The sequence below is a fragment of the Anolis sagrei genome, chromosome 2 (assembly GCF_037176765.1).
Source record: "Anolis sagrei isolate rAnoSag1 chromosome 2, rAnoSag1.mat, whole genome shotgun sequence".
Classification (NCBI taxonomy): domain Eukaryota; kingdom Metazoa; phylum Chordata; class Lepidosauria; order Squamata; family Dactyloidae; genus Anolis; species Anolis sagrei.
This window is the reverse complement of record NC_090022.1, coordinates 66,338,892-66,366,200: the sequence shown is the minus strand read 5'-3', so window position 1 is coordinate 66,366,200 and position 27,309 is coordinate 66,338,892. Positions and strand designations below refer to the sequence as shown.

The 27,309-nt window shown below is 39.3% G+C and overlaps 1 protein-coding gene across 6 annotated transcripts in view; it reads left to right on the top strand.

The window, feature by feature from the left end:
- Nucleotides 1-27,309, top strand: part of ATP2B2 (ATPase plasma membrane Ca2+ transporting 2) — a 572,092-nt gene that overhangs the window by 208,492 nt on the left and 336,291 nt on the right. For 3 of the 6 annotated variants that reach the window (XM_067463578.1, XM_067463576.1, XM_067463577.1), the window contains one exon: nt 25,171-25,245. The exons of the other annotated variants lie outside the window; for them this stretch is intronic. The gene's annotated coding sequence lies outside the window, so the exon portion shown is untranslated. The remainder of the gene's footprint in view (nt 1-25,170; nt 25,246-27,309) is intronic. 6 annotated transcript variants of the gene reach the window in all.

Genomic DNA, 27,309 nt, shown 5'->3' with positions numbered 1-27,309 from the left:
CTCTCAAGAGCCACTCTGTACTTTTGTAAATGCTACTAAAAGTGATTCTGATATGAAAGTGAGGCTGAAAAACAGTATTTGTATATGTATTCTATGTAGACAAACATTTTACATACTGCCTGAAAGACATAGAGATGCAATCTCCACACAAATGTATTTTAAGCTAAAGATGAAATTGAATTAGTTATTTATTTATCGTGTCAGGAACAACCAGACATTTGTATTACATTTTTAACAAATGCCTTAATCACAGTGCTACAGAATAAACACCAACATCCAAATGAAATGGCAGAGATCTGCTCTAGATTCGACTTGCCACATCCCTTTTGACAATTTCACGCCATAATTTCAGATCCAGAGACTAAACAACTGGACTTCAAATCTTTTACTGTAACAGAAACCCGGGCTTAGAGATGATACAGCTGGAGCTATACTGTTTGTTTAATGCTAGTGGCTACTTACCCCAATAGTAATTGTTTAGTGATCATTGTTTAATCCATTCACAGGTATATTTATTTGTTTCCTTGACTTTCATTGTCTATTAAAATGTATTTCTAAAATGCTAACTGAAATTAAGAAATATAATAAAGGTACGTAGTGGTTGGAGTATTGGACTGTGATTTGAGAGATCCAGATTCAAGTCATGCATGAGCCAGGAAAAGTCCTATATTGACCTTTGGCCTTTATAGACCTTTCTCACAATTGGATCCACCTCAAAGGGTTTTTATGAGGACACCACAGAAATGGAAAAGGCCATCCTGTGTTACCAGTATACTGTCTTAAAAATGGAAAAAATTCAGAGAGGTAGCTCAAATAAATTGTTGATATAGAATCTTGGCCATTAAGTATGCTTAGATGTTCCGTGTAGCTTACTCCTAAATTAAGGTTATAATCAGATTGGGGGGGGGGGGGAGAGATTTAGCTTCCTAGGGTGCTTTCACCTCAGTTTCTGGGCGGAGCCCCATATCGGCCATCACATGATGTTGTGTGACTTCGATGGAGGCCTGGGTGAAAGTGTTGCCAGAGGCTTCCCCCAGAACATGGAGGCTTCCTGTGTTGTGCTGGCTCCAAGAAATATTAATGCAGCTATTGCTGTTGAGCCCTCCTTGTGCACACTTACAGCCTCATTCATTGGAGTCAGCACAGGCAACAATTCCCTTGTGTGATGGGTAAAGTGTTGCCAAGAGGGAGCTGCATGCAGGGTGACAGATTCGCCCTGTCCTTTTCCTTTTGGTGTGGTGTCAGGCGAAGCAGGGCACATCACCTGACCTTTGTGATGAGGCCCAAGTGTGCAAAAGCAGGGCTCAACCACAATAGCTTGAGCTTAATCATTTGGTACATTTCTAATTGATAATGCCTGAGAAAGCTCAACTATGTAGACATTTCAGTGGTTCAGTTTTCCCGATTGTGTGTGTGTACTCAGTCTCCTTCAGCCTAGTTTTAGGAGGGCTTAAGTCCCCCTACTGCCTCCCCCTGTTTTTCAGGGTCATTCAGAGAAATGTCTTATGAAAATAATTAGAAACAACAAAGAGGATAACTTTAGCTTAATATTGCACTGAATATAAAGCGCTTCTGTAGTACTATGTCATACACATCTTAATACACATTTCTATATGATTTTGGGTGTTTGCAGCAAAGCATTTGCAACTAAATCAGCCACTACAAGCTGGAATTTTGTGTATCTCGCCAAGGCAGCTGCTCTATTTCTTATTCTTCTGCTCTGCTCAACAGATTATTTTTCACAAATAAGAATGGAACTTTTCCAACCAAGAACGTGATTTTCTCTTTTCTATTATCTAGTTTTGAGCTGGGGGACAAAGCTGAAAATTGATGTTTTGTCTGCTCCTGTATTTCTCATACTGTATAGGAATGAAATGCTTGAGATATTCATACTAAATTTCTATGCAACAATCTATCCAAGAAGGACAAATATTAGCAATTGCAACTAGTTATACATAGTCGACGTTTTAAAACCATCAGTAGGAAAAATGGGCTTTTCCATCCATCATTTGATACAGTTCAGATGCACCTGAGTAGATGGCTCTCTGTAGAGATATCTGATCATTTATAGTCATGGAGCTACTGCTGGCCAGATCACTGGAGCTGACCAACCTGGGGTGCCGATGCATTTTGGACAGCATGTGGGCCTGGTAGTGTTTCATGTTCAATTCAGAGATATCTATCATTTTCCTACTTCTTTTCTATTATCAATTTATGTATATCTTCTTAGGCAAAGGATATAGACAATATAGTGCCAGTTCTGCCAACATAGCAGCCATTTATGTGTACATTAGGACTGCGGGATCACACTGCCCATTTAATTTATGTTCTCAAAAACATTTTTAAATTTCCAACATTTCAGAATAAACTGGGTTAATATTAAACTTATCATAACAAAAGGAAACATATCAGAATATCCTTCCCCTTTCCCCTCTCCTCCTTTCACAGTCATTCCTCCACATTTTCTGAGGTCAGGGACACAGGATCCCCACAAGTGAAAAACTGTGAATGAAAAACCCTAATATTTATTTTACTTAAGGTTGGTCAGAGAATTGTTGACCAGAGGGCCTATAGATCCCTAGAGAGAACATTTTAATTAAACCCACAAATGTGGAATGCTGACTGTATTATGAAGTGATAATATATGAATGAACTTTTGCAATAGAAATCTATATTCTATTTTTAATTCAATAATCAGAGAAGAGAACATGTGTACTTCAAACCCATAGGATGATCTCAGCAGCCCATTATCTGGCTTTTAAAAATCTTTGGAAGAACAGTACAACAGATCCAAGAAATCACTAAAACAGCTCTCTGAAAGAATGGAATAAGTGGTTGCAGAAGCAATAACAGAAAAACACAACAAATGTCAAGGAGCTGTATTACAAGAATTCACTTTTTGGTCTAGACTAGAGGTTCTAAAAGTGAGCTCCATGAAGCCCTTGGGGCTCCACAAAGCATACTGAGAGGGTCCTGCCTCCCTCAGCTCCAAAGCCCCCTTTCCTTGCTCCCCTCACCCCAAAAGTCCTTTCTTCCTTGTTACCCTCACCCCAAAGCCATTTTCCTAATTTCCTTGCCTCCAAAAGCCTTTCCCCCTAGCTGTTCTCATTGTCCTTTGCAAATACTTCTCCCCTCACCTTCCTTGCTTCCAAAACACTATTTCTCTCCCACTGCTTAGGGGCTGCTTTCATTGTGCTTTTCCTGCATGGCAGCAGGGAGTTGAACTGGATGGCCCTTGGGATTTCTGCTATTATTATTATTATTATTATTATTATTATTATTATTATAAAAAAGACTGGGTGACCATTTGTTGGGGGTGCTTTGATTGTGCTTTTCCTGCATGGCAGAAGAGGGTTGGACTGGATGGCCCCTGGGGTCATCCACTGAAATTCTGTTAAGTTTATGTTAGTCAAAACAATTGCCATGTCTGATTGATACACACACACACACGATATATGATATAATACGTAATATATAAACATTTCATTGGGCTCCATGAGAAACCTTTGTTTCAAAAAGGGTTCTGCAGCTGAAAAAAAATTGAGAAATTGTAGTATAGACAGTCCGGAAGAGTTTCTGTGTCATGCCATCTATTCCCCCCCCCCCCCCCGAACATAAATGCAAGCCCCTCCCCTCACAACAATGCTGACTAAACCATTAGGTAGAATAAAGTACAGTTTACAGATTGAAAACTGGAGAGATAATAATAATAATAATAATAAGAAGAAGAAGAAGAAGAAGTTGACAGGGAGAAGACCTGGTTATGGCTCACAAATGGAACATTGAAGAAGGAGACAGAAGGCCTGATTCTTGCAGCCCAGGAGCAAGCCATCAGAACAAATGCAATTAAGGCCAGGATCGAAAAATCAGCTGATGACCCAAAATGCAGACTGTGCAAGGAAGCTGATGAAACCATGGACCATATCCTCAGCTGTTGATGAGGATATGGTTCATGGTTTCATCAGTATATGGTCCATGGAGCACACTTTTAGAACCTCTGGTATAGACCAAAAAGTGGTTTAGACTATATCCTCAGCTGTTGAAAGAAAATTGCATAGACGGACTATAAGCAAAGGCACTACTCTGTGGCCCAAATGATTCACTGGAACTTATGTCACAAGTACCACCTGCCAGCAGTAAAGAATTGGTGAGATAAAGAACCTGCAAAGGTGGTGGAAAATGAACACGCAAAAATACTGTGGGACTTTCAAATCCAGACTGACAAAGTTTTAGAACGCAATACACCAGACATCACGATTGTGAAAAAGAAAATGTTTGGATTATTGATGTCACCATACCAGATGACAACCACATTGAGGAAAAACAACAGAAAAAACTCAGCCATTATCAGGACCTCAAAATCGCACTGCAAAGGCTCTGGCATAAACCAGTACAGGTGTTCCCAGTGGTCATCGGCACACTGGGTGCTGTGCCAAAAGATCTCAGCCAGCATTTGGAAACCATAAAATTTACAAAATCATGACCTGTCAACTGCAAAAGGCCACCTTACTTGGATCTGCGTGCATCATTCAAAAATACATAACACAGTCCTAGAAGCTTGGGAAGTGTTCGACTTGTGATTTTGTGATACGAAATCCAGCATATAGATCTTGCTTGCTGTGACATACTGTGTTTTTGTGTCAGTAAACTAATAATAATAATAATAATAACAACAATAATAATAACAACAACAACAACAACAACTTTATTTGTATTCCTCTCTCCCCAAGGGAGATCCTGTATCATGAATATAAGAAAGAATACCAGCAAGTGTTGCTTGTTGTGCATCTGGGTAGCAGGCAATGCCTATTGAAACTCTCTCTTTTACACAACCATTAAGGATACAGAAGCCCTCTCTGATTTTCACTCTGGCAACCCTGTGAAGCAATTGTTTTGAGAGTAATGAAAAAATAGGAACGTGGTTATTGCCATGCTTCTTTATTAGTATGTTTTACTGCTAGGGTTGGACTTTTTGGTTTATGTCCCAAAATAATCTGGCTAGATTTGTATTGTTTGCTTCTTGACCACAGTAAGTGTGTGCATGTGGTGTTCCATCTTGGGTAGCAAAAGGTTTTGGGCTGGTAATATGCCAGGTGCCCCTTTTCAATGTTACTTAGTCCTGCCATACGCCACCAGTATATATTTTTCCTATAAGATTATACTACAATATTTCTAGTCAAGAATCATTTTCTAACTCATACTAGTCTCAGCTTGCTATCTGTATTAGCATCAATATAGAATAGTAAACAATAATAAAACAAATAATAATCAAGAGCGCTAGTTCACTGAGCAGAGAAATTGCTTTTGACAGCTGGAATATGCATTAAACCTGAAGGCATTTCCATCCAATAATCCTGAGATATTGATGTTGTAAGTGCTGATGGAGAATATAGTGTGATGATGAGCTGCTTCATGTTGCCTTAAGCGTAACTTATAAAAATACTAAATTTAATTATGTTCATTGTGATGCAAACACACATGCTCACAGTCTGAAGTTGGAATCCTCAACAGCTATCATTTTGTCTTCCCTCCCCATCTGAATTTTCTTTATTAATTAATCTGGGAGTACAACTAACCTCCATTAAAATTACTGGAAACTTTTCTATTCACTTAAATATACAATAGACCCCCTGTGTCTCAAATTTAAACATTAAAATTACCACTGATTATATCTCTTTCAGATATAATTTTCCATCTCTTATGTAGTTATGATTTTCTTTCTTTCCAAGCTCACAATAAGATCCAATTTGCTTGTGGGAACTTTCATTTCCACTTGGCACAGGCCTTCTAAAATTCTTGGCCAATAGTGATGACAGCTACTGCACTGTCCTCTCTTTCTCCAGCCATCCAAAGATGTTGGATGTCATCTGGGAAGTCTAATGGCTAACATATTATAACAGAATTCTTTCCAGTTCCACCATTGATTGAAAATACTTTTATTTTAATCCCATTTCTGATAAAATGACTTCCAAAAATCCTCAGGATACATAGTGTTGATATCACTTTCATCTTACTTAGATCGGGAATTTCCCAAGCTAAGCCAGTCTGTAACAGCAGGAGGCTTCTCTGTGAGCTTTCCCTAGAGCAGGGATCTGCAGAAGATCAAATAGTGCTCTTGTTGCCAAGGCCAAGCAGCTATTGGAAATTGCCAGTGCCTCTGTATGATGTTTTGTGGATGAATTGTAGACTGGCCAGTTTAACTTCCAAATAATTAAGAGGCCGAAGGCCATGAGAATGTGTGCCAAATAAAACTCGTTAATCTTTAAGGTGTCAAAGATGCTACTCATTATTTGTGAACACATGGATACCTCTCTCCCTTTACTGTTTTGAATCCAGTTCTACTTAATCCATTCCAGTACTATTTAAAAAATTTCTTAACAGCCAAAAGCAAAAGAAGCTGGGAAAAATTCAAGCATTACAAGATAAAAGAGCTGAAAAATGCAATCCCTGTAGGTGGGCGCATGGCAAAATAACCTACAGGTAGCATGAAGGAAAGCTCCCTATCTTTGCATATTCTTTCTTGATATGATTAATATCTTTAAAAGCTACACAAAATACCCTATAGCAGAGAGGCACAACAGTTTAAAATGTAGGAAATTTAATCATAAAAGTTGTGTTTATATTATGTGTATAATGTAGTACAGTACAACCCAATGAAATTATATGTTTCACAATTGCTGTTATCTTCTGTTAGTACCTTGCTTATATACTTTAAATAAAAATATAATAAAGTATATAGTAGAGGTACTATAAATATAAAAACATTTAAACACTTCCAGATTAAAAGCATAAATAACTTGAACAACATAAAACACATTAAAAATAGGAACAATTCAACCTCTTTTTAAAACAACAATTTAAAGCCATATATACATTTAAAGCCACATATATATGGCTTTAAAAAAGTTGTAGGTTGGATCTCCAGTAGAAGATTATTGTACAATTTGGTTACCACTCCTGATAAGGCCCTCTTCCAAGTCTTCCCAATTCATATTGGCCCCAATAGTGAGATGCAAAGAAGGGCAATATGAATTGGGACCACAATTCTTGGGCAGGATTATAAAGAGAAAGTGTTCTTTTAAGCATCAAATTCCTAGCCATTTAGGCATTTAAATGTTATTAGCAGCATGCTTGGTGCTGCTAAAATATTTAAAGTTGAATCTATATGCTAATGTGTGCACTAGAAGAAATAATGTTTAATTTTTGAATATATAGGAACTGGAGATAGAATTCTGATAACACGAGAAAGCATATTGATTTCTCAGATGCATTATGAGCAAGGGAATAATCAAGTTTTTTTTAAAAAAAAAGAAAATGTAAAAACCTGTAGTACAATCAGAGCTAAAGGGCAAGCTATCACTCTGGAGAAAAAAGTATTTGGCATGTTACAATTCTTGTGTTTTATCTTACTCCTGAAAATAATTAGCACATAATGCTTTTTCAATGTATTTAATCTTGTACACAGGACTGATCTAATTGACACAACTTTTATTCAGAAGTATCAAAATGTTATGTTAATCTTTGGGAGTATTGCTCCAATAAAGCTATATTCTGTAACTTTGGTCACCAATTGGCATACATAAAAATATTTACTTAAATTCAGTTGTGAAGAAATTAGTGGCATGAACTTTACTTCAGTTTGTTACTTCAAATACTGACTTTTGGAGACTCTTACGGGGGAAAGATCCATATGCAACTCAAATGAACTAGGGAAGTGTTGCACTCCAAGCCTGGAACACCTATGACCACCACACCATGCAAGAATCCAGAGTATATGAAAACAGTTTATTGTAAAAACAAATAAAAGGTATATAAAAATCAAGAATAAGAAAGGAAGATATATAATCCAAAAAGTCTTAGCAATAGGTGATAACCAAACAGTAATCCAAATGTCCCATAAAGATCCAAAGGTAACACAGTCCAGGAACAGCCAGAAATCACAACTACAGCATAAGTCCACAAGCAAGGAGGTATAACTAGTAAAACTTGAACAGGAATACAGGAACAGGAACATAGAAAACTTCCAGGATACTTAAATCCAAAACCAAGGCTTGACTTGAACCAAGAACCGGAGAACTCAGGCCTAGCTTCTCACTCTAATTCTACATTGCCCGAACTGACCTGAAGGTAAACAACTTTCTGTTTAATAGACACCCATGAAACCATTCCATTTCCCATGGTTTTTCTCCACAACTTTCCCACATAATCTTTCTGAATGACACAATCTATTTTCTGCTCTGATCTGTAAATGAAGCCCTTTGTTGATCTCCATAACTACAGGTGGTTTCTCCTGGGAGCCCTCATTATTACTCAGCCCTTCACTCGATTCCTTATCTACTGTTGCTACTTCTGACTCCCCTGAATGCCCTTGAGACTCTGCACTTTCCGAGCTAGTTTTCTCACAGAGAGAACCATGATTTTGCAGATTGAATTTCCCAGCCTTGAAGACTCATCTCTTTGTGCCATGGGAAAGTTCACCATCCTCTTTAAATCATCAGTTAAACCGTCATCCTCTGGCTGATCTACTACAAGAAGTATATGAACATAATGTAATATATTATTAGAAAGATGTTAGAAAGCAATGCATTTTCTTGTTCTGAACTCTCCCTATCCCCAATTATATTTTATGCCAATAACCATGGCAGTAATCAGAATAATTATGCTCTCCAAACACCTTGCAATGCATAAGTAACAAATTGAATGTATTTCTGGCAGGTAAACATTTAAATATTTCTGTTGTACTATTTCTCTTAATCTTTGTCGAGCCACTACTTTCAACAACTTTTGGGTCATTTTGTATTTCAGTGTTATCAGTTTGGAAATAGCAAATATCCTTTGGCCAGTTTAAAAGAGAAAATATGTTCTTGGGGCCATTCCAGTAGTCTTTCTATATCCTTCCATTGCAACTTTACAAATGTTGATGGAATTTTTTAAAGGGCTTTGTAAACTTGAAATCAGAATTAAGGACCTCAAAGATAAAATAACCAAATCCAAACAACTCTTAATATTCACAAAGCAAATTACCAAATAGAAAGATACAAAGAGAAGGGCGAGAAGATACAGTACTACAGATTGATTAAGAATTATCAGATTAAAAGGCAGAAGCAACTAAGGAACCAGAAAAAAGAAAAACAAGTACCTGCAGTTTCCTATAAATAGACGGCATAAGCAGACATGAGTAAAGCAGTAAAGAGGGAAAAACATCTTCAGACTAAAAACCCCCAAAGAATTTCAAACAGAACTAGAGAGCAAAAACATTGAAGCCTTCAGGTTTTGCTCAAATAGCCAAGTAAAGTTGTCTGAAATGTAAGAGAGCCCATTTTGATGGGAGAAACATTAAAATTAAATGGGCATTTTGCTACTTGAAAACTGGCATGCTGTATAAGAAAAATCTCAAAAATTGACTTGTTTTTTTAATTATAAAATTAATCAAGATTGTGTTCAGTTTATTGGTTAAAAAGCTTGTGTTAATTCTTATGATAGACTTCTTGACAGCAGGCATTCCCTAGTTTTTATCATCCTTGTTCACTTTTGCTCAAATTTTGTATCTAGAGCAAATGCCACACTACAAAATGTGCTAGCACTGAACCATACTGCTAGCGCAAAACATTTCTCTGCCTCGAATGAAGGTCAAAGTTATTTCCATTTTCCTGTTGTAAAGGGGAATCAACAAGAAGCAGAATGATTAAGCACCTTCTTGTCTTCTGAGCCCTGATTCATGCATTCTTATTTTGAGTTAATTCTCATCATCATCTTTGATTTATAATATTAAAGTAGAGCAACTTGTTTGTCTAATAACATCTAGTTCCAGAATATTAAAAGTTCTACTAAGCTAGCAGATATCCCAACTTTGTTTTTACTCTCATGGCTTGTTCTCGGTCTTGCAGCTCTTCTGATATCTATTATTGTTATTATTATTATTATTATTATTATTATTATTATTATTATCAGAGAAAAATGACCACGAGAAAGGTCTTTGCTGATGTTCCGATTGTTAAATAGCATCACAATTTCTACCATTAACAACAGCTATGAAGAGCAAGTGTAACTAGTATCTTGTAGTTGTAAGAAAAAGAACTATGAAAACATAGAGCCAAAAATGCCTTTCAAGTTGTTTCACATATTGATTGGGGATGTGTGTTATTTCTCTGTACAGTATGTGTGTAAATGAACTATTATTGCAAGCAGTAATTCCTATTATAATTTAGAACATCTTTAGAGTAATGTAGCACTTAGGGCAAAAGTAAAGAAGGTGTAAGTTCTATAGACCATTTATGAAATGAAATAAAACAGATTATACACACCCTCTAGGGAAGATCATTAAAATGGAAATAAGCTCATAAACTGACCCATAACAATTAAACTACAAAAATGTGAGCACAATTTTTACTGGAAGCTCAATCCAGATCAAAAATGTTTGCTTCTTTGGGTACCTCTGCACTAACTACTTTGTGCCATTTGAAGGCAGTTTGACAGTGTGGTGTTGTGACATACATTGTGAAGGCACACAGCACCACACATTGTGGGCTTAAAATCAGGATAAGCAAAGCCAGGGATACTCTGAAGTAGAAGTGTAAACCTTACTGATTAGTGAAACTGATTAAGGATGAGCATTCTGGGGATCTGTTAAAGAATGAAACATCTTTCTTCTGTTACATATAACCCTTCTTTGTAGTATGTTTCACTGTATATTGGAAATATTCATGATTTCAAACTTCAGTTGGCTTTCATCTGACACAGGAGATTTCAGAAAGAAAATAGTGTACAGTTTCGAGGCCATTGAATGAAAAAAAAAATTAAAATGGCACTTCAACTCAATGAGATTTTTTCCCTTCACTTTAACCTACCTGAAGCCTGAAGCATACTCTTCTGGTGTTCATACACATAATGGTTTGGCAGCTATGCTGAGTATCTAACTTTTTAATATTACCCTGAAGCAAAAATAAATAAATAAATATAGTCCTAAAATGTGAACATTGTTTTTTATAGTGAACAGTTAGGCAATGGAAGTCTAATAAGCTTTCCTAAGAAAGCCTAGATTGATAAGGGCAAACCTTTTAGAGACAGTGTCCAAACAGGGGGGAGTGGTGGAATCGGGGGAAGAGAGTGGGGGGGATGGAGGGGTGAGGCTGGTGCACAGGAGTGGGAAGCAAGATGGCAGGCAAGCAGAAGGTGGTAGAATGGCAAGCGAGTGGGTGAGTGAGTGAGCAAGGAGCGTGGGCAAGTGGGTGAGTGAGCGAGTAGGAGGGAGGTGGGTGAGCAAGTGAATGGAGGATCAGTGATGGTTTGCATGTCAGAGAGAGTGCATTATGTGCACCTTCTGCCACATGTGTCATAGGTTCACCACTACTGGCCTAGATGAATCACTGGCCAACATACATTGTGGTTCCTCAAATGCTAGACCTATCAAATAATCCCAAGAACAGATCTAAAAACCAAGACACCAAGACATTTTTTGGTTGGGTTGTGGAATCATATCTTGCTAGAGTTCATATTTTAGGATTAAGGACTGGAGAAAGGATGGTATGAAATACCCAGCCATATCCCTCAATTCATATCTCAATTCATATATGACATCTATCATCTACCCCCAACTATCTTAATGTTCTTCCAAAAATCAGCAAAACATGGTGCCGCATAAGGTATTTGTATCCCTTGTTTCAGACTACCTAACCAGAAATATTAATGAGTGCCACAGAAATATGCTAGTCATATCTGTAACTTCAATCTACTAATTGATTTGAAATAAGTGAATTATTTAAGAGTGCAATCCTGGATATACGTATTAGAGAATTAGCTCCCTCGAACATAATGGGGGTAATGTCTAAGGATTCTCTGCTCAGTTTTATCCAAGGCACTGAGACTTGAAAATCTGAAACCTAGAGACAATCTCTTGTTAATTCACAGTGAGTAGATCCTGATGGTATCACAGCCAGCAAGAGCTGGTAGTGTCATTGTACATAATACATTAAGCATTGACCGTAATTGCACAAAGTTTTGCCATTCAAAAAAAAGAATACATATAGAGACACTGTATTGTCGAAGGCTTTCATGGGTTGTTGTACTTCACTGGGTGGTTGTAGGTTTTTCGGGATATATGGCCATGTTCTAGAAGCATTCTCTCCTGATGTTTCGTGTCTATCGATGGCAGGCATCCTCAGAGGTTGTGAGATCACAACCTCTGAAGATACCTGCCATAGATGCAGGTGAAATGTCAGGAGAGAATGCTTCTAGAACATGGCCATATAGTGCGAAAAACCTACAACAAACCATTTAGAGGCACTGCTGTCAGCTTAAAAGTCTTTATTCTTACAATGATTTCTGAAAAAGTGTGTCTAGGCCTTGAGATTTGGCAGTCCTAATCTGAGCAAACCTGATTAAGTTTGCATTGGAAGTAAGACACTGAAGAACAGTCAATTAGTAATGCGAAACTAGTTCTATACAAAATTGTAATATATATGTATCTACTTCATAGTTCAGGAACTATTTGAGTTAATTCTCAACATCATCTATTTATTCAATAATGATGCTTTTTATCTTCTTTACCACAGTTTCTCAGTCAAAACATGCTGACAAAATGTGTGCCTTATTGAAAACAACAAATACAATTGCATTAGGGATAACTGATTGCAAATTGTTTGTATGCACATATGTACATTAGTATACTGTATTCTAACAATAGAATTTGCCTTTTCATGATGGTGGGATTGAGTGCTCCTGTGCAACAAGAGGCAATGTTGATGCTAGCACTGTTGTTCGTATGTTCTCCCAAGTCAGAATGGCTTTCCCTAAGGAGTCATACTAAATGTGTCACTGAGCAGTGGAGAATCTCTCTGAGATGGTGACCATGACCATAGTTATATTTTGGTAGTACTGTGCAGAAGAAAGCAAGAGTAAACCACTCCTAAAGCATCAGGGTTGTAAGCAAAGTCTGATGTAAGCATATCAGTAAGACTTAGAGGAAAATGTTTTGCCCTGGCTTAGATGTCCTTATCCAAGATGCCTGGGACCAAACGTGTTCTATATTTTGCTTTTTAAATTTTTGGAATACTTATATTTGTATATAGAAGTATTCTCAGTCTGTTCTTTTTGCCACCAGCAACCTGCTTCTGCTTTTGAGGTGATCTAATTTGTTTCTCAAATCCTTAGTTTCTCTCATTTTGCCACCCCTCACACACCCCTGCCTTTGAGGCAGTAGTTGCAGGGTATTCATCTCTAAGATCCTTAGTCTCCCCCCAGCTTCACGTCTTGCTCATTTGCTACTTGTTTTATATGAGATATAAGATTGAAGAGAGACTTGGGATCTGAGAGACAAATGAGGTGCCACTGCCATCTCAAAGGTGGATGTGGGTAGCTGCCAGCAAAAAGAGAGAGGTTGAGAATCTGAAAAATGCATGAACAGGATTGCTACAATGGCCATCTTGAAGACAGAAGCAGGTGGAAACAGAGAGAGAGAGAGAAAACCTGAGGGATGAACAAGCAGGACACTATAGCCACCTCCTTAAAGTTGCAATCAGATAGCTGGTGGAAATCAATTCCAGTTTTAAAAGTTTTAAGATTTTGGATTTTTGGAAAAAGGAGGCCCAACCTTAATAATAATAATAATAATAATAATAATAATAATAATAATAATAATAATAGTTTATGTTCCAGTAACAGGCAGAACAGCAAGAAACTTAAGGACTGTTGTCCAGGAAAAAATTGATCATGTACCAAAAGAACATGTTTAAAATCACAAATGAATGAAATGCAAAAATAGGAAAAATCAGAACCAAATATTATTGGAAAATAATATGCCATCCATCCATCTTGCCCTTGGTCGGCCCCTCTTCTTTTTACCTTCCACTTTCCCCAGCATAATTGTCTTCTCTAGGCTTTGCTGTCTCCTCATGATGTGGCCAAAGTACAGGGTTAGTCAAAATGCATAGGCCAATAGGCCATTCAATTGAATGGCTTATTGGCCTATGCATTTTGACTAACCCTGTACTTCAACTTTGTCTCTAGTATCCTTCCCTCCAATGAGCAGTCGGGCTTTATTTCCTGGAGGATGGACTGGTTGGATCTTCTCGCAGCCCAAGGCACTCTCAGAACTTTCTTCCAACACCATGGCTCAAAAGCATCTACCTTCCATTTTGGCAAGTTTCCCCGACTCTCTGTGTTGCATTTAGGCATGAGGCTCTAAACTGTGATATTGGAAGGTGTGGTAGGGAAATTTAGCTGCCTGGAATTCCCCTTCACTATGGCATTTTTAGATCATCTTGCATCTAGTTCTCATAAAAATTGCTCATTGACCAAATGAAACTCATAATTGTTTTTGCATCCTTTTGAAAATAAGTTGCAGGAGTAACAAGTTCATTTTCAGTCCATCTGTTAATCTACAAAAAGATAAAATATCAATCTCCTGTGCACAGATGGTGAAAAAGGCCATAATTTAGCATGTCACAGTTATAGATCCCATGATCCCACCTATCCTGATGTGTCATGACCTTTCCAAGAATTCCCTAACACATCTCAGCAAAGCAGAGGCACCGGGCTTCAGATTTACTAAGTGTCAGGACCAAATTAATCATAGGGGGAGTGTTGTGTTGACTTTTTAATCTGGCTTTCTTTTCTTCCCCAAACATAAGGTAATAAAATCTTATCTCGGTGGTGGGTGTGGGTTAGATCAAGATTGATATGGTAAAAGTGGCATCTGAATAGATCAAAAGTATGTAAAAAGCCACTTTTAGTTTCCTTGTGGAGATAAAAAGGCTATAAATAAATATAATATTATTGTTATTAATAATGTTAGTCTATAGGAAATCATTCTGAATACAGATTCAAAATTCTGCCGCTATGAAATTCTAGAAGGGATGGGATTTATAGGTGTTTTGAGTTTATGCAGTAATAAAGACTAACTGCTTGAATATACTTTTGCACTCAACAATTACTCTCTTTGGTACTATTGTGACACCAGGAGCAAAGCTGAACTGCCTTTTTAAAACCTGGCCAGACCATATTTATAATTCAGCTTTTCTTTAAAGCTTCTCTTTGCACAGTATTTTCATTAATTAACATAATAGTCATATCTCTGTTCATGCACTCCACCTTACCCATCGTGATAGAATGTTTGCAGGTAGTGTAAAATGCCTGGGCTCTTTTTCATACTCTTGAATGCTCCTCCCTCTGCAAAAGGACCACCATTGTCAATGTCAAAATATATGTTTAAACGGTGTATTTTAATGCGAGATAAATGTTTTTAATGTTTATGTATGCATATAATGAATTTTGTGCCGGTATTGAATGTTTGCTGTATATATGCTGTTCTCCACCCTGAGTCACCTTTGGGGTGTGAAGGGCGGAATATGAATGTTTAAAATAAATAAATAAATACATTTACATCAAAGTGAGGCACGCATTTCTTCAGAACTTTCACAGTTTCTTTAAGAGTTCAGGTAGCAGTCCAGGAGTTCAGGTAGCAGTCCATGGGAAAGGTACCTGTGCTGCTGCAGTGGAAATGGGTGCTGCTTCACCTCCCCCTTTTTGGCATGGAGCCTGGCTGTAAGTTCCTTTACATTGTGAGAAGGGCTTTAGGTGAACCAGGGGTTCACCTAAAGGGAGGTGAACCATAGTACAATGGGGGAAAAGCCCCATCTGATGAGGTGGTTAGAAACCTAAAAGGGATTTGCACATTCCAGATCATTCCATATGCTGCTTCCACATATTTTCTGTTAACTGTGCAAACATTTAAATGGGACAACTCATAGCATTTGTGAACAGGAAAATATAAATACAGAAAAAAGTAGAATGCAAAGAAACAAAGCAGGTGACAATAATAGGCATACGTTTCAAAAGATCACAAATGATTTTCGAGCTCTAGGAGCAAAGCTAAAAGAATGTAATGTACAGGTGGTCTTTTCATCCCTCCTCCCTGTTGTAAGACACGGACCCACAAGAGCCAGAAAAATAGTACAGGTCAATGACTGGCTTAGAAAATGGTGTCAGGAGGAACGCTTTGGCTTCCTCAACCATGGCCTGCTTTTCCAGGAGGATGGCCTACTGGCAAGGGATGGGGTGCATCTCACACAAGTAGGAAAACACCTTTTTGTTCACAGACTCGCAAACCTCATTAGACGCACTTTAAACTAGGTCCGCCGGGGGAGGGGGACAACAGCCTTGCGAACACTACTTTACCCATAATGTCTGGGAATCGCCAGAAGGCTAAACGGAGGGTTGCACAAACACAACAAGGATCAAGTACCAAAAGCACAATAATCCCAATTAAACAGCTCAAGGGAAGATCCCAGGGGCTCACATGTCTTTACACTAATGCACAGAGCATGGGAAATAAACAAGACGAACTCCAACTTTTAGCACAACACCACAAATATGATATCATAGCCATCACTGAAACCTGGTGGGATGACTCCTATCGCTGGAATGTAGATATCGAGGGGTATAACCTCTTTCACAGAAACCGAACAAAGGGGAGAGGAGGCGGAGTAGCCTTATATGTCAAAAACTCTTATACTGCAGAAGAGATTCAAGACAGCAATCTGGGAAACCAGCTTGAAATCATCTGGATAAGAATCAAGGGAACTGGGACTCAAAAGGATGTTGTTGTAGGCGTCTACTACAGACCCCCAAGCCAGGAGGAAGAACTTGATGAAGTCTTCTGCCAACAGTTGACCAAACAGGCACAGAAAAGAGATGTAGTAGTCATGGGCGATTTCAACTATCCCGATATTTGCTGGAAAACAAACTCGACCAAGAGTACAAGGTCCAACAAATTCCTCGCTTGCCTTGCAGACAATTTCATGGTCCAGAAGGTAGAAGAGGCAACAAGGGGATTGGCTACTCTTGATCTCATCCTAACAAATGCGGAGGACCTGATCGATGCGGTCGAAGTCATAGAATCATAGAATCATAGAATCATAGAGTTGGAAGAGACCTCATGGGCCATCCAGTCCAACCCCCTGCCAAGAAGCAGGAATATTGCATTCAAATCACCCCTGACAAATGGCCATCCAGCCTCTGCTTAAAAGCTTCCAAAGAAGGAGCCTCCACCACACTCCGGGGCAGAGAGTTCCACTGCTGAACGGCTCTCACAGTCAGGAAGTTCTTCCTAATGTTCAGATGGAATCTCCTCTCTTGTAGTTTGAAGCCATTGTTCCGCGTCCTAGTCTCCAAGGAAGCAGAAAACAAGCTTGCTCCCTCCTCCCTGTGGCTTCCTCTCACATATTTATACATGGCTATCATATCTCCTCTCAGCCTTCTCTTCTTCAGGCTAAACATGCCCAGTTCCCTAAGCCGCTCCTCATAGGGCTTGTTCTCCAGACCCTTGATCATTTTAGTCGCCCTCCTCTGGACACTTTCCAGCTTGTCAACATCTCTCTTGAATTGTGGTGCCCAGAATTGGACACAATATTCCAGATGTGGTCTAACCAAAGCAGAATAGAGGGGTAGCATTACTTCCTTAGATCTAGACACTATGCTTCTATTGATGCAGGCCAAAATCCCATTGGCTTTTTTTGCCGCCACATCACATTGTTGGCTCATGTTTAACTTGTTGTCCATGAGGACTCCAAGATCTTTTTCACACGTACTGCTCTCGAGCCAGGCGTCCCCCATTCTGTATCTTTGCATTTCATTTTTTCTGCCAAAGTGGAGTATCTTGCATTTGTCACTGTTGAACTTCATTTTGTTAGTTTTGGCCCATCTCTCTAATCTGTCAAGATCGTTTTGAATTCTGCTCCTGTCCTCTGGACTATTGGCTATCCCTCCCAATTTGGTGTCGTCTGCAAACTTGATGATCATGCCTTTTAGCCCTTCATCTAAGTCATTAATAAAGATGTTGAACAGGACCGGGCCCAGGACGGAACCCTGCGGCACTCCGCTCGTAACTTCTTTCCAAGATGAAGAGGAAGCATTAGTGAGCACTCTCTGTGTTCGTCCACTTAACCAATTACAGATCCACCTCACCGTAGTTTTGCCTAGCCCACATTGGACTAGTTTCCTTGCCAGAAGGTCATGGGGGACCTTGTCGAAGGCCTTACTGAAATCCAGGTACGCTACATCCACGGCATTCCCCGCATCTACCCAGCTTGTAGCTCTATCGAAGAAAGAGATCAGATTAGTCTGGCATGACTTGTTTTTGATAAATCCATGTTGACTATTAGCGATGACTGCATTTGTTTCTAAGTGTTTGCAGACCACTTCCTTAACAATCTTTTCCAGAATCTTGCCCGGTATCGACGTGAGGCTGACCGGACGGTAGTTGTTTGGGTCGTCCTTTTTTCCCTTCTTGAAGATTGGGACCACATTGGCCCTCCTCCAATCTGCTGGAACTTCTCCCGTTCTCCAAGAACTCTCAAAGATGGTTGCCAATGGTTCCGAAATGACTTCCGCTAGTTCCTTCAATACTCTGGGGTGTAGTTGATCTGGCCCTGGGGACTTGAACTCATTAAGAGCGGCCAGGTATTCCTGGACGACTTCTTTCCCAATTTGGGGTTGGATGTCCTCCAATCCCTCATCCACTCCATCTTGCTGAGGTTGAAGACTCTCTTTTTGTGAGAAGACCGAGGCAAAGAAGGCATTAAGTAGTTCTGCCTTTTCCCTATCCCCTGTCAGCATTGCCCCATCTTCTCCTCGAAGAGGTCCTATCGCCTCCTTGTTTTTCCTTTTTCTACTGACATAAGAATAGAAGCCCTTTTTATTGTTTTTAATGTCCCTGGCAAGTCTGAGCTCGTTTTTTGCTTTAGCCTTGCGGACCTTTTCCCTACAGGTGTTGGCTATTTGTTTGAATTCTTCTTTGGTGATTTCTCCCTTTTTCCACTTCTTGTGCATGTCTCTTTTGTGTCTTAGCACAGTTAGAAGTTCTTTGGACATCCATTCTGGCTTCTTTGCACTTGTCCTATTTTTTCTCTTTGTTGGCACGGTTTGCAATTGCGCCTTGAGTATTTCACTCTTGAGAAATTCCCATCCATCCGTAGCTCCCTTGTCTTTTAGTATCTGTGTCCACTGAATGCTGCTCAGCGTTTCCTTCATTTTTTGGAAATCAGCTCTCCTAAAGTCCAAAATGCGGGTTTGACTTGTCTTAGTTTCGGCCTTCCTTTGTACCTCAAATTGCAGGAGCACATGGTCACTTGCCCCTAAGGATCCTACCACTTTGACCGCATCGATCAGGTCCTCCGCATTTGTTAGGATGAGATCAAGAGTAGCCAATCCCCTTGTTGCCTCTTCTACCTTCTGGACCATGAAATTGTCTGCAAGGCAAGCGAGGAATTTGTTGGACCTTGTACTCTTGGCCGAGTTTGTTTTCCAGCAAATATCGGGATAGTTGAAATCGCCCATGACTACTACATCTCTTTTCTGTGCCTGTTTGGTCAACTGTTGGCAGAAGACTTCATCAAGATCTTCCTCCTGGCTTGGGGGTCTGTAGTAGACGCCTACAACGACATCTTTTTGAGTCCCAGTTCCCTTGATTCTTATCCAGATGATTTCAAGCTGGTTTCCCAGATTGCTGTCTTGAATTTCTTCTGCAGCATAAGAGTTTTTGACATATAAGGCTACTCCGCCTCCTCTCCCCTTTGTTCGGTTTCTGTGAAAGAGGTTATACCCCTCGATATCTACATTCCAGCGATAGGAGTCATCCCACCAGGTTTCAGTGATGGCTATGATATCATATTTGTGGTGTTGTGCTAGAAGTTGGAGTTCGTCTTGTTTATTTCCCATGCTCTGTGCATTAGTGTAAAGACATGTGAGCCCCTGGGATCTTCCCTTGAGCTGTTTAATTGGTATTATTGTGCTTTTGGTACGTGGTCCTTGTTGTGTTTGTGCAGCCCTCCGTTTAGCCTTCTGGCGATTCCCAGACATTATGGGTAAAGTAGTGTTCGCAAGGCTGTTGTCCCCCTCCCCCGGTGGACCTAGTTTAAAGTGCGTCTAATGAGGTTTGCGAGTCTGTGAGCAAAAAAGTGTTTTCCTACTTGTGTGAGATGCACCCCATCCCTTGCCAGTAGGCCATCCTCCTGGAATAGCAGGCCATGATCGAGGAAGCCAAAGCGTTCCTCCTGACACCATTTTCTAAGCCAGTCATTGACCTGTACTATTTTTCTGGCTCTTGTGGGTCCGTGTCTTACAACAGGGAGGAGGGATGAAAAGACCACCTGTACATTACATTCTTTTAGCATTGCTCCTAGAGCTCGAAAATCATTTGTGATCTTTTGAAACGTATGCCTTGCAGTATCATTGGTTCCTACATGAATCAACATGAGGTAGGATCCTTAGGGGCAAGTGACCATGTGCTCCTGCAATTTGAGGTACAAAGAAAGGCCGAAACTAAGACAAGTCAAACCCGCATTTTGAACTTTAGGAGAGCTGATTTCCAAAAAATGAAGGAAACGCTGAGCAGCATTCCGTGGACACAGATACTAAAAGACAAGGGAGTTACGGATTGATGGGAATTTCTCAAGAGTGAAATACTCAAGACGCAATTGCAAACCGTGCCAACAAAGAGAAAAAATAGGACAAGTGCAAAGAAGCCAGAATGGATGTCCAAAGAACTTCTAACTGTGCTAAGACACAAAAGAGACATGCACAAGAAGTGGAATAAGGGAGAAATCACCAAAGAAGAATTCAAACAAATAGCCAACACCTGTAGGGAAAAGGTCCGCAAGGCTAAAGCAAAAAATGAGCTCAGACTTGCCAGGGACATTAAAAACAATAAAAAGGGCTTCTATTCTTATGTCAGTAGAAAAAGGAAAAACAAGGAGGCGATAGGACCTCTTCGAGGAGAAGATGGGGCAATGCTGACAGGGGATAGAGAAAAGGCAGAACTACTTAATGCCTTCTTTGCCTCGGTCTTCTCACAGAAAGAGAGTCTTCAACCTCAGCAAGATGGAGTGGATGAGGGATTGGAGGACATCCAAGCCCAAATTGGGAAAGAAGTCATCCAGGAATACCTGGCCGCTCTTAATGAGTTCAAGTCCCCAGGGCCAGATCAACTACACCCCAGAGTATTGAAGGAACTAGCGGAAGTCATTTCGGAACCATTGGCAACCATCTTTGAGAGTTCTTGGAGAACGGGAGAAGTTCCAGCAGATTGGAGGAGGGCGAATGTGGTCCCAATCTTCAAGAAGGGAAAAAAGGATGACCCAAACAACTACCCTCCGGTCAGCCTCACGTCGATACCGGGCAAGATTCTGGAAAAGATTGTTAAGGAAGCGGTCTGCAAACACTTAGAAACAAATGCAGTCATCGCTAATAGTCAACATGGATTTATCAAAAACAAGTTATGCCAGACTAATCTTTTTTTTGATAGAGTTACAAGCTGGATAGATGTGGGGAATGCCATGGATGTAGCGTACCTGGATTTCAGTAAGGCCTTCGAAAAGGTCCCCCATGACCTTCTGGCAAACAAACTAGTCCAATGTGGGCTAGGCAAAACTACGGTGAGGTGGATCTGTAATTGGTTAAATAGACGAACCCAGAGGGTGCTCTCCAATTCTTCCTCTTCATCCTGGAAAGAAGTGACGAGTGGAGTGCTGCAGGGTTCTGTCCTGGGCCCGGTCCTGTTCAACATCTTTTTTAACGACTTAGATGAAGGGCTAGAAGGCATGATCATCAAGTTTGCAGACGACACCAAATTGGGAGGGATAGCCAATAGTCCAGAGGACAGGAGCAGAATTCAAAACGATCTTGACAGATTAGAGAGATGGGCCAAAACTAACAAAATGAAGTTCAACAGTGACAAATGCAAGATACTCCACTTTGGCAGAAAAAATGAAATGCAAAGATACAGAATGGGGGACAATGCCTGGCTCGAGAGCAGTATGTGTGAAAAAGATCTTGGAGTCCTCGTGGACAACAAGTTAAACATGAGCCAACAATGTGATGTGGCGGCAAAAAAAGCCAATGGGATTTTGGCCTGCATCAATAGGAGCATAGTGTCTAGATCTAAGGAAATAATGCTACCCCTCTATTCTGCTTTGGTTAGACCACATCTGGAATATTGTGTCCAATTCTGGGCACCACAATTCAAGAGAGATATTGACAAGCTGGAATGTGTCCAGAGGAGGGCGACTAAAATGATCAAGGGTCTGGAGAACAAGCCCTGTGAGGAGCGGCTTAGGGAACTGGGCATGTTTAGCCTGAAGAAGAGAAGAGGAGATATGATAGCCATGTATAAATATGTGAGAGGAAGCCACAGAGAGGAGGGAGCAAGCTTGTTTTCTGCTTCCTTGGAGACTAGGATGCGGAACAATGGCTTCAAACTACAAGAGAGGAGATTCCATCTGAACATGAGGAAGAACTTCCTGACTGTGAGAGCCGTTCAGCAGTGGAACTCTCTGCCCCGGAGTGTGGTGGAGGCTCCTTCTTTGGAAGCTTTTAAGCAGAGGCTGGATGGCCATTTGTCAGGGGTGATTTGAATGCAATATTCCTGCTTCTTGGCAGGGGGTTGGGCTGGATGGCCCATGAGGTCTCTTCCAACTCTTTTATTCTATGATTCTATGATTCTAATTCTTTGTTGAGAGATATGGTGAAATTATTGTGGTTCAATCGTACATCACTATTTTGTCATTCAGGGCTTTCTTTTTCTCTGATGTGCAAGAGCAGGAAATGCTGTCTGGCCAAAAGAACAGCAGGCTTTCATTCCGGTACTTATGCCAGTTCTAACTGTAAACTTTGTAGTCTACTAGTTACATGGGGTTGCTATTTCTTCCCTGGCCAAAACTTAGAGGGTTGAGCACATAGATTCCCATTAATTTATGTCTCTGTAGGAGCCATAAGATTCCTTGGAGGAGATATGCTTTTGTGCTGTATAATATAGAAAGAGTCTTCTTCTAAGTTCCTCTTCAGTCTTAAGAATTAAAACTTGCTTGCTGTGCCTTGTTTGTGGTGTGTGATTTGGTATCCTTAGAATTTTGCCATCATATCTTTTTTTCCCTCCAAGCGACTAAGAAATAGGAGCAACTAAACCATACCACAATGCTTGTTCCCTGCTAGGTTAAGTGCTTTAGAAAACACTCTTAAGCATTAGATGTTGTTAAGACAGAAAACTCTCATTTTTCAGACTGGCATCAGTTCAGGGTAAGCTACAGAAGGACAAATACATTATTTTTAAAGGCTTCGGGAACTAAACATTCAGTTGGGTGGCTTCAGTTAATTTGAGAGAACATTTTCTATTTTTATTCCATCAAGTTTGCATGCTATTTCAGAAGTCACAGAGGGAAAAGCCAGTGTTCTTATTCACTGAATCTTGCAATGTTCTTTTGGTGACTGCTATTAATACTCTATGTAATTCGGGTTTCCCCCCTCCCTTGCAAATAACTTTGCATTAGAAGACCAGATTTCAGCTGGCACACTAATAATGGGTCTATTCAGTTGGTAAGCCAAAAAGGGCTTGTTATCAAATGCTAAACTGTTGCTAGAGCCTTTGATATATTTGCTAATCCTTTGTAGTAAATACTTGTTGCCCTAGTTCTATGAAGTGTTTGTAAAGTGAATAGTTTTAGTTACAGGTTTGATGATTTGCATCAGTTAGAATTTCACCCAATAATATAGGTATTATGAAAAGTGTATTCTGCTAACCTAGAAGCATCATTCTTGATAAGGTTTTAAGGTCATATGGAAGAGTTTTATGGTTGTATGGAAGACTCCCTGGAAGGGAAAAGGGGTGTCCAATTATTTTATTGTAATGGCTACAATGGAAAAGAATGGAAAAAAGAATGGAAAAGAAGTAGTAGGCACAGTTGGGATTTTGTGCTTCAGCTATAACAACATCTTTATGACCCATTATTACTGGTACAACTTCACAGCTTATTTGGGGTTCATTTTCTGCATGGTGCACATACATACTGTATTCTCCAAAATGAGGGATATTCATATAGCTTGTTGAGTGAAGGAGACATATTCATGGATAGCCATGTTTACCATAGAGTAAAATAAACAAAATACAAAATCTACAAAAGATTGCTATCTTTATTAGCTAATCAAAATTTACAAAACCCTTTATGTAAGATTTCCAAGCTCCGTTGGCTTGTTCAATATGCAAAATATATTTTAAAATCATACAGATTGACATTGTTAACATAACAGTGATTATGGATTGTGCTGGGAAGAACACATTTGCCATCAAAGACCAAATTCCAGTAGTTTTTTTTTCTTTCTTTCTTGTACTTCTGGTGTAGCGTTTATGCTGGCATGCTAGTGTGACAGCTTCTCTATACCACCATAGACACATATCTGCTATCTTTTATTGGATGCAAGGCTAAGAACATGGGAATGGTACTACTTGAATATGCTTTTAATATTTTTAATCTTTGTTTTTACAATCTTGCCCCCTTGTGGTATGCTTTGGCAATGAAATTTCTATTATTATTTCATTTTAAATCTACAGTAATACCTTTTTTTTAAATAAAAAAGACAATATGTAAATGGCAGGAGTATTCACTGGAACAAACTGAGTCATTAAATATGTAATTTAGAGCTGTTTGTTTTAGCTTCAGCATACAATATTTTGGCAAGAGTAAATAAAATTTGGCATGGCTTAGATTTCTTACAAGCCAATTAAAATAAAAAGTTGAAACTGTGGGTACATTTCTTGTTAATGAGTTAGGATTATTCAAGAGAATGGAATTTAGATGTGTATTTTATGCTACAAATTGCTGTTTACTAATTTAGGAGAAAATGCTCACTAATCGTTGTTGAAATTTAGATGGGGAGTATAAAAGAGCAGAGAGGAAATATACCTTCCTAATAGGGAATTGCCTTCTTCTGCAGGGTACTGCCCATGTGAAAAAGTCAGTGTCTGATCAGTGAATACTGATTGCTTTCGACTATGACATGAGTATCACCAGTAAAAAAGTAGAATTGTACTTCCCTGAAGTGATGAGAAGAAATCCAGTTTTGGCTAGATATATTCACATTCTAAAAGAGCAGACATGAAGGATGATTGGATAACAGATTTCTTAAAACACTAATAAGAAATATCTGAAATAGTTTAGAAGTTGGGTTTATGTGCAGAAAATAGTGTTTTTTTTTTGCACAGAAAGTATTTTTTTCACAAAAATGTATTTTTATGTAAGAAACTTGTTATTTTTGTGCCAACAATACTGTTTTGTGCAGATTATTATGTTTTGGTTTTCTTTAAAAATGAGCATCCAAAATCTGCATTAATTTGGTTTTTTGCAGGGACTAAGTCTCAAAGTGCAAGACATCTTTCAAAACGATGCAGTGTTTGTTGCAGCAGGAAGAAGAATGAAAAAGGTATTTGTTTTTGCCTGTGATAACATATGAAAACATTTATATATATTCCTAATGAACTGGAACATTGCTATCTATGTGCAGCATTATTAACATAGCAAGCAATATTGTATTTGCTGATATAACTATGTTGGTAGAGCAGGAGACAGCAAAAGAGGAGGGACTTCAGGCACTTTGATGACTGGGGGGACAGAAGCACAAAGCCAGTCCTATCACAATGTGGCCCTGTTGGTTCACAGTCTGCTCAGGGCCCATCAGGGCAGCTTTATCTAATTGAAACAACATTTACAGCTGATCATGATAGAAGAGTGACTGATGCCCATGTAACTGACTTTTTCACCAGCATACGTCACTAACAGGATTTCAGTCACTGTGTGCTGATGGCTCTAGGGCCTGATATATATTGTTGATGTTATTTGCATGCTTCACAACTGGAATTTTAATGTGTTTGTGTGTGTGTGTGAACTGTGTAACTCTCCAGATGTTCTTGAGCTCCAACTCCCAGAAGTCTTAGTCAACATAGCCAATGGAAGGCCAAAGAAAGGGACTGGTTATTTTTGGATCAGACTTAGAATCATAGAATCAAAGAGTTGGAAGAGACCTCATGGGCCATCCAGTCCAACCCCCTGCCAAGAAGCAGGAATACTGCATTCAAATCACCCCTGACAGATGGCCATCCAGCCTCTGTTTAAAAGCTTCCAAAGAAGACTCCCGGAAGGATTTCTAAAATTAAAAAAGGACTGGCATTTGTATGACGCGTGGAGATTTAAAAACCCTCTAGGAAGAGATTTCACATTTTATTCAGCCCGCCACTCTACCTGGTCTAGAATTGACATGGTGTGGATGTCCAAGACTCTCACAACCAAGATAGAAAAAATAAATATACTGCCCAGGGGCAACTCTGATCACTGTCCCATAATCCTAAAGGTGTTTAGCGAGAAACAACAACGATTTTGGAGATTAAATGAATTCTTGCTTAAAAAAGAAGAAGATATAGAAAGGTGCAGAAACAAAATTAAGGAATACTTTGAACTCAATGCCAACAGTGAAGTTAAGGAAGAGGTGGTATGGGATGCCGGGAAGGCGGTAATAAGAGGCTACCTAATCCAGCAAGGAATCATACGTAATAAAAAGAGAAATGAGGAATTAACTGAATTGCTGAAGAGTATTGATGAAAAGGAGAGCCTACTTAAAAAGAAACCAGGAAATAAAAAAATCAGGATAGAGTTGGAGATGTTGAGAAAACAAAGGGATTCGTACCAACTCGAATATATAGCCAAGAATTTGAAATACATGAGGGCTAAATATTATGCACAAGCAAATAAACCGGGCAAACTCCTAGCTAAATCCCTTAGGGAAAAGAGACAATCTCAACACATCATGAAGATAACTAAGGATGGGACATTCTACACAGATGAGGAAGGGATTAGTAGACAATTTAAGGACTTTTATCAGGAACTCTATAAGAAAGAAAATATACCCCAAGAGGATATAGTCAAATACTTGTCGAAATATAAGTTGGAGAAGCTCACTGAACAACAAAGAGAATTGTTGAACAAAGAGTTACAGGAGAGTGAGATAATTAGAGCAATAAGTGACCTCTCCCTAGAAAAATCGCCAGGACCGGATGGAATTACATCATTATATTATAAACTATTTAAAGATGAGTTGCTACCATATTTAAAGCCACTATTTAATAACATATTAAAAGAGGCAAGAATTCCGGATTCCTGGAAAGAGACGACTATCTCCCTAATTCATAAAATAGGTTCAGAAGAAGATAACGTCAAAAATTATAGGCCAATAGCGTTATTGAACGTTGATTATAAAATATTCGCACACACAATGGCCAATAGACTAAAGATCTATTTGAATGAGATAATCAAGGAAGACCAAAATGGGTTTCTCCCGGGAAGACAAATGGGGGAGAATATAAGAACCATCTTAGATATTATAGAGTTTCATGAAGCCAATCACCAAAGAGAACTAGGTCTTTTATTTGTCGACGCAGAGAAGGCCTTCGATCGAGTGAATTGGGACTTTATGATGCATCTAGCCATGGAGAGA